The 7,684-nt window shown below is 38.3% G+C and overlaps 1 long non-coding RNA gene across 1 annotated transcript; it reads left to right on the forward strand.

Annotated features, from left to right (window-relative positions):
* The first annotated feature begins 7,170 nt into the window (after positions 1–7,170).
* Positions 7,171–7,462, forward strand: LOC136837814 (uncharacterized). The gene is made up of 2 exons (XR_010852786.1): positions 7,171–7,357; positions 7,398–7,462. It is a non-coding gene; the product is annotated as an uncharacterized lncRNA (long non-coding RNA).
* Positions 7,463–7,684: the final 222 nt, after the last annotated feature.

The following is a 7,684-nucleotide window of genomic DNA, read 5'->3' on the forward strand; positions in this document are numbered from 1 at the left end:
CATCAAATAAGAAAGCAACCCCAGAAGAAGCACTGCAGAAGAAAAGTAACAAGGGCCAATCTTGTTATTGGTGCGCAGGTGATCGTCACCCTAGAAACAAGTGCCCAGCAAAGGACGCAAAGTGCACAACATGCAACAAAAAAGGACATTTCGCAAAGATCTGCTTCAAGTCCCAGCAAAGCAATTCAAGGGGACATCCATCTAACCAAAAGGGCAATCAAAATCAAGGGATCATATCAAGTTTGAAATCCGAGGCTAATGTCAGAGCCATCAATGCTGGAAAAATAGGACCACACCTTGTCCTGTGATTCCATTACAAATAGTATTCGGGAACAAGCAAGGACTATTAGATGTAATTCCAGACACAGGATCAGACACAACTGTTATAGGTAGACAACACTTAAAAAGCTTGGGACTTCAACTAAAAGATTTGGACTCGTCTGATACCCTGAGACTACGAATCCCTGACGACAGCGATTTCAACGGTGACGTCCTGGGATCTATGCAAGCTACTATGATGTATGGGAATGAGAGCATGACTGGATGGATAAATGTCTTGTCCAATCTCTCCCGACCTCTATTGTCATGGTCTCACGCTCAAGCCCTTCGGATTGTACCACAGGAATTTCCTCAACAAATACCGAAGAAGAGTGAACAAGGTCAAGTAAAGCACTTATCTCAAAACAACTCCTGCCGCAGCCGTCCTCATCTTCAGGATCACCGTCAAGAAAGTCTTCAGCAGACTTCAAGAGTGAACTTCTTCAGCAATTCCCCGATGTGTTAGTAACAAAGGATGACCTTAAGAATGGCATCATACTTAAAAAAAATGTCTGGTTCGCCTATGAAAATACATCTGAGGGAAAACGCAAAGCCATTTGCCATTCATACCGCAAGACAAGTGCCATACTCTTGGCAAGAAGACGTCAAGAACGAACTAGAAGCACTGGTCACTCAAGGTATTATAGCACCAGCAGGAGATCAGCCATTTGTGTGGTGCCATCCTATGGTTGCAGTTCCCAAACCAAAAGGAGGTGTGCGGATCACCGTGGACATGACGAAACTTAATACTCAAGTGGATCGTCCAACCCACCCCTCACTGACGCCACAGGAAGCCATGAGGCGTATCGATCGAAAAGCAAAATATTTTACAACATTTGACGCACTGCATGGCTACTGGCAAATTCCACTGGCAGAAGAAGACCGTCATCTTACAACATTCATCTCCCCACTAGGACGCTTCACATTTTGTCGAGGACCAATGGGCCTTTGCTCAACTGGTGATGAATATAACCGTCGAGGTGACGAAGCTTTGTCAGGAATACCTAACCTCGCTAAAGTTGTCGATGATATCATCATATGGGATGACGACCTTGAAAGTCATTGCCAACGTATCAAAGACGTTTTGAACCGATGTTGTGCTCATGGAATAACTTTGAATGCTGAGAAAATGTGCATTGCTTCTCCCAGTGTATCATTTTGCGGATATACCATTTCTGAGACAGGTATAGCAGCTAACAAAGATAAAATAAAAGCAATCACTGAGTTCCCTACACCAGCTAATATCACAGACTTAAGGTCATTCATGGGACTCGTAAATCAATTGGCTGAATTCACTCCAGACATCGCTTCAACCGCACAAGTTCTTTGACCACTTATGAGCCCAAAGAATTCATTTATATGGACATCAGATCATAACGCAGCTTTTCTGAAGACGAAGAAAGCACTTGCAGAACCCCCCATATTGGCGCATTTCGACCATACTCTACCAACGGTGCTACAGACAGACGCATCAAGACTCAACGGTATTGGTTACGCCCTCTTACAAGAACATGCAGGTGTATGGCGTTTGGTCCAATGTGGATCACGTTTTTTGGCAGATGTGGAAAGCAGGTACAGTACAATCGAATTGGAAATGCTTGCAGTAGTGTGGGCCATGAAAAAATGCAAATATTATCTCCTAGGTCTAGCACAATTTAGTCACATAACTGACCATAAACCACTGATTCCACTTCGAAACTCATATACTTTGGACTGTATCGAAAATCCAAGACTACAGAGGACGACTTAACCCTGGGAAATGAGACAAGTATGTGCATCAGAAGTGCCGTAATATGCAGCATCGCCACTATAAGAAACCTCTCTATCTCTGCAGGACCAGTTACAACTACTCAAGACACTTCATCTAGTGACCCCATCTTGGAAGAAATACGTCGTGCAGCACTCACCGACAAAACCTACAAACAGATCGTCGAGCAAGTGATAACAGGATTTCCCCCCTCAAACAAGGCACTTCCAGAAGATCTATTACCTTACTGGAAAGTACGTGACCAATTATCTTTAGATGGGAACCTCATATTATATGGTGCAAGAATCCTAGTGCCACAAAACCTTCGACGACAGGTTTTGACGAGACTTCACGACAATCATCGCGGTACTGAAGCAACCAAACGACAAGCAAGACAAACCGTATGGTGGCCAAGTATCAATAATGACATCTCTAATGTAGTTCGCACATGTGAGGCATGTCAGGTCATGCTCCCAAGTCAACAAAAAGAACCATACCTCATCAATACTGACACACCCTCCAGACCGTTTGAGTCCGTGTCTGCAGATTTCTTCAGTGTTGCTGGTAGGGCTTACCTCGTCTATGTTGACAGATACTCAGGATGGCCAGCAGTCGGTCATTGTGGAAATGATACTACAACGTCCAAAACTATTAAACTTTTCAGGACTTTCTTCAGGGATTTGGGTGTACCCATCAGACTCAGAACGGACGGAGGACCCCAATTCACAAGCCATGACTTCGCCGATTTTCTGAAACGCTGGCGAGTTCGCCATGACTTATCCACCCCACATTACCCACAGTCAAATGGACACGCAGAATCTGCTGTGAAGGCGATCAAACACCTCATAATGAAAGTCTCAAGTAATGGAGATATCAGGAACTGCGAAGCATTTGATCGTGGATTACTAGAACTAAGAAACACACCTAAACCTGATGGTCAGAGCCCAGCACAAATCCTATATGGAAAACCCTTCGTTCATGCGTGCCTGCACATGCAAAGTCTTTTGCACCTGAATGGCAGAAGAGAACTATTGATTGTGATCAACGAGCAGCAGAACAATTCAAGAATTCTGTTGACAGATACAACAAACATGCCAAACCTCTACCCCCTATTCCTATCGGAGCAACCATTAGGATCCAAGACCCTATTTCAAAACGTTGGGACAAAGTTGGTACAGTTATGGGTAAAGGAAGGAATCGAGACTACCTGATAAAAACGGCAGCACGAGGAGTACTCTGGCGCAACCGCAGATTTCTACATTCCATCCGTACACTTGCCATACAGCATCAGGATGACAGTCCCCTTCAATCCTCTCCAGCATCAGCACAGTCAACCAAAACTATCCATCAACAAGTACGGCGATCACAAAGACTGGCTCATCGTCCATAAAACCTTTATGAACGCCAAGGGGAAGGGAAGTGTATGACAATCATCAAGATCGAATCGCAACGGATCGTGATGTTTTATTGTTAACCAAGTATTGCCAATTTGGCAACACATTTAGCATTGTATGTTTAGGCACATGTAAAAATACTCACATGTATTATCATTGCCAGGAGCAGTAGGGAATCTGTAATCTTAGTATATATATACATACTACATTCAATATCATCTCTGCTGCTACATAATTAATATCATTGTTAGGATATTAGTAACTGTATCTGGCTACAGTGGTAGGCGGAAAGAGAAGAAGAATAACAACACACGCTGACACAGCTCCTCTCTGTATCCTCTTGTATACGTTAATTCTGTTCGAGAATACATCACCATTTTAAAAGAACCTACCGGTATTCATTCAGTACCTTATACTGGGACTTACACCCAAAGAAGAATTACCTCCTCGTCTCTAGCGCCGTACACCGGGCGCTCATCTCCCGCAGCAACTGCTACTAGCCCCAAGAAGAGAAGTACCTATAGATCATAAATAGGAATTAAAATTATGTTTACTGTTTCTGATCGTCATTTCTTGCAGTGTAAGGCTTCATTTCAAAACAAAGATTCACAAAAAGACAAACAGACACAGAAAGAGATTAGAAAAAGAAATCATTCTCATGCCTTGGCGTTCATCTTGCACTTGTAGCGTCGCCTCAACTTATTGACCAACAAACTGATTCTAGAAACAGCTTATATGCCAAAACGCAATCTCTGATCTCTGCTTATGCAATCTGCATCTCTTCATAGACAGGTTTGCATCGCACGTTTTCAAAAAAAATTGTCTAACCGAGATCTAACCAAGAATCGTACATTGACCAGGTTTGATTCTATGAAAGGTCAGATATTTTAAGACATTTTGTGATATTGCCTCATAAATGCATAACCTAGGTCACGCCGACAATGTCATTTTTGCCATGGTCTAAAATATTCTAAGATTAGTGACATGGTAATTTCTTGACTATCAAATATTAGTCAACAGTACCGGTTACATTTAGGGGTTATGTATATAATAATGAGGCGGTTCATCAAATGATACTCTCAACTTGTCCATTTAAGCAATTATGATTTATTAATTAAAATATGCCACGTTACATATGCACTCAATACGTCATTATGATTTTCGTATGATGGAAAAGTATTCTCTCTCTCTCTCTCTCTCTCTCTCTCTCTCTCTCTCTCTCTCTCTCTCTCTCTCTCTGCTTGTCTTTCTGTGTGTCTGGTAGGGGGTTCGTTTACCTATGAAGTATGTTTGTTCGTATAATTTGGGGAATATTCTTCTTACTAATAGGAACCAGGAATATTAACTAAATCGTTGTTTTTTTAATTCCCCCTTATGGGTAGAAGTAAGACTGAAATGGAAGTTTGCTGTTATCATAAATATTTTATTAATCCAACAAGATACTCTCGTAGATAATTGTTTGTGTAGAGTTATAGACAACAGTATATATATATATATATATATATATATATATATATATATATATATATATATATATATATATATATATATATATATATATATATATATATATATATATATATATATATATATATATATATATATATATAAATATATATATATATATGTATGTATGTAAATTCAATTTCAATAACCAGGTGAATAGATAAAATCATATATAGTTATTCATGCATATGATTATGAATGCAGGAGGAGAAATAAATCAGTGAATGAAACCCTGTGGAGCCTTGGCATATTTTTTAAAAACCTCACTTCAGGACCAGTAAAATAAATCAGTTATCAAAGTCGACAGTTTTCCTCCACAGACAAATATATTTATTTCCTCAACACCACAAACTTACAGCCACTCCAATCGACATTCAACATGTCTTGTACCTTTCCATAAACAAGTAGGCTATAATCCAATTGATACATTGCCTCAGGTAATTATATGTATCTCCTCAATGGACCTTTCTACGAACAAGTATAATCCAATTGATACATTACCTTATTTAGTTTATTTATTTATGCATCTCCTCAATGTTTACTTAAGGTCATTTTTACAGTGTATTGTATACTGAGGTCACATAAATAGACGCGCCCACTCGAAGTTTCAGTTGCAGATCTTGCTAAAGAGATGATATTCTTTTGTCCCAGAGAATAAATAGGTAAGTAATGGAATTAGTTTATTTATTTATTTATTTATTTATTTATTTATTTATTTATTTATTTATTTATTTATTTATTTATTTATTTTATTGCTAGGGTTAATGAACAGAAATAAATATATTATTCTAGTCAAGGCGTCGCAAAAAAATTTCAATCTATTTGTTTACAGAGAATGTTGGCAGATATTAGAAAATACTTATACCCTCTCTCTCTCTCTCTCTCTCTCTCTCTCTCTCTCTCTCTCTCTCTCTCTCTCTCTGAATATCAGTGAAGCTCCGCAGATTGCTAAAGTTATTAATTTAATAATAATGTTCATATGTTTGATGGGTCCGTATTCAAGGTTTAGGCAATGTATTGAATTTTGTGTATGGAAAAACTGGAAATGAATTGTTATTTTGCATCAAAATTGACTCATGAAAGCAACATTGCAATATATTGCAACTGGGTCCTAGCAGACTCTTCCTCCAGCTGGGTAAAATGCAGTATTTTAAGTCTAATCATGCACAGGATTGCGAAATTGAAAATTGCTATCAGTGCAGACTATGCCAAAACTAAAGGAGACAGTGTTTTAAAATTTGCTTTTTTTTTATTACCTCTCTTATAGATTATTTATCTCTGTATTTCTTATTTAAAATTGGGATGCTTCCCCTGTTGGATCCCTTGGCTTTGTAGCATTCTGCTCTGCCAACTAACCCTTTCAGTCAAAAGGCCTCTGTAAGGTCTCTCTAAGAGCCAGAGTTGTCAATAGCAATATTTTGCTTTGTACGTTGTCTGTGAAGTTATTATTCATGCTATGACGCTCATTCTGGTGTCATTGGAAAGCGGAATGCGTGTACTTTATTCTGGTATATTCAAAAGAAGTATATAAGCAAAATTTAATAATGTCAGGATGAGTTAAAATCGTCAAAAAAATAACCAGTCTCAGCATCTTAAGCCACTCCGGGGCTACTTTCCGTATGATGCACGATCAGGTTTGCAACCTAACCAACTCCTTCATGTATAAAAATTATGCAATAAACATTTTTGTTTTAATGAAATTACTATTGCCTAATAAACCTCTGTATACCAATTTAATTGTCTTCAAAAACGGCTCTTCTGATGCTTTCCTTTTCGTCTGAAATGATCTCGAAAAACGAGCAGCCTCACAAACCCATTGCAAATATCATCTTAGACAAAAGCTGTCAACAGAATCTTGCAACTCCAAGATGGGAAAACTCATTTTCCTTATAGCACAAAACCCATTGCAATATAATCATCTATACAGTTGGTTCTATTAGAAAAAGCGAGTTTCAGACTCTTCTGTCATTCTCAGCAAGCATCTTGCACGGGCTTCATGAATCAAAAGCTGTCAACAGATCTTTGCAACTTGATGGCCTGGTTGCGATGAATGACTGAGCTCATCTATCTCCCGGATGAATCATTTTGCATCGTTGCCTTTATTATTATTATTATTATTATTTATTATTATTATTATTATTATTATTATTATTATTATTATTATTATTAGTAGTAGTAGTAGTAGTAGTATTATCATGATATGTGATATCACTTAAACAGAACACTAAAAAAAATTGGTATATTTGGTAAGCAATACCCTACTCTATGCCTACCAAAATAAAGCTGAAAATTTCTCAAACATTATAGATTATCTAATAAACATTAATAAAACTATCCTAACTCGAATTACTGACATTGCAAGCTTGAAATTATCTGCATACATCTCAGCAAAGTCCCAATTTTGTGTAGCTTTCTTCATACATCTCAGCTAGCTTTCACGAACGCAATATATTCAATGAAACATCTGATATTCATTATCATTTATATTTATTCATTTTTTCCAAAAAAAAAAAAAAAAAAACCTCACACGAGACTAGACCATTTGATAGTTCGGAAACTAGCATTTTCCAATTAAAACACCGGTGCCTCGTTTTCCCCCAAGTACCGAAGGGCCTCAGGTGACTGTGACGTATGCAAAATCAGCACTCGAAACTGGATTGGACCGGATTTAATTTCAGAATCGTGGACTACAGACGCCATCTATTGATTGCCCCAAGCA

Source organism: Macrobrachium rosenbergii, unplaced genomic scaffold, assembly GCF_040412425.1.
Source record: "Macrobrachium rosenbergii isolate ZJJX-2024 unplaced genomic scaffold, ASM4041242v1 13865, whole genome shotgun sequence".
NCBI lineage: Eukaryota > Metazoa > Arthropoda > Malacostraca > Decapoda > Palaemonidae > Macrobrachium > Macrobrachium rosenbergii.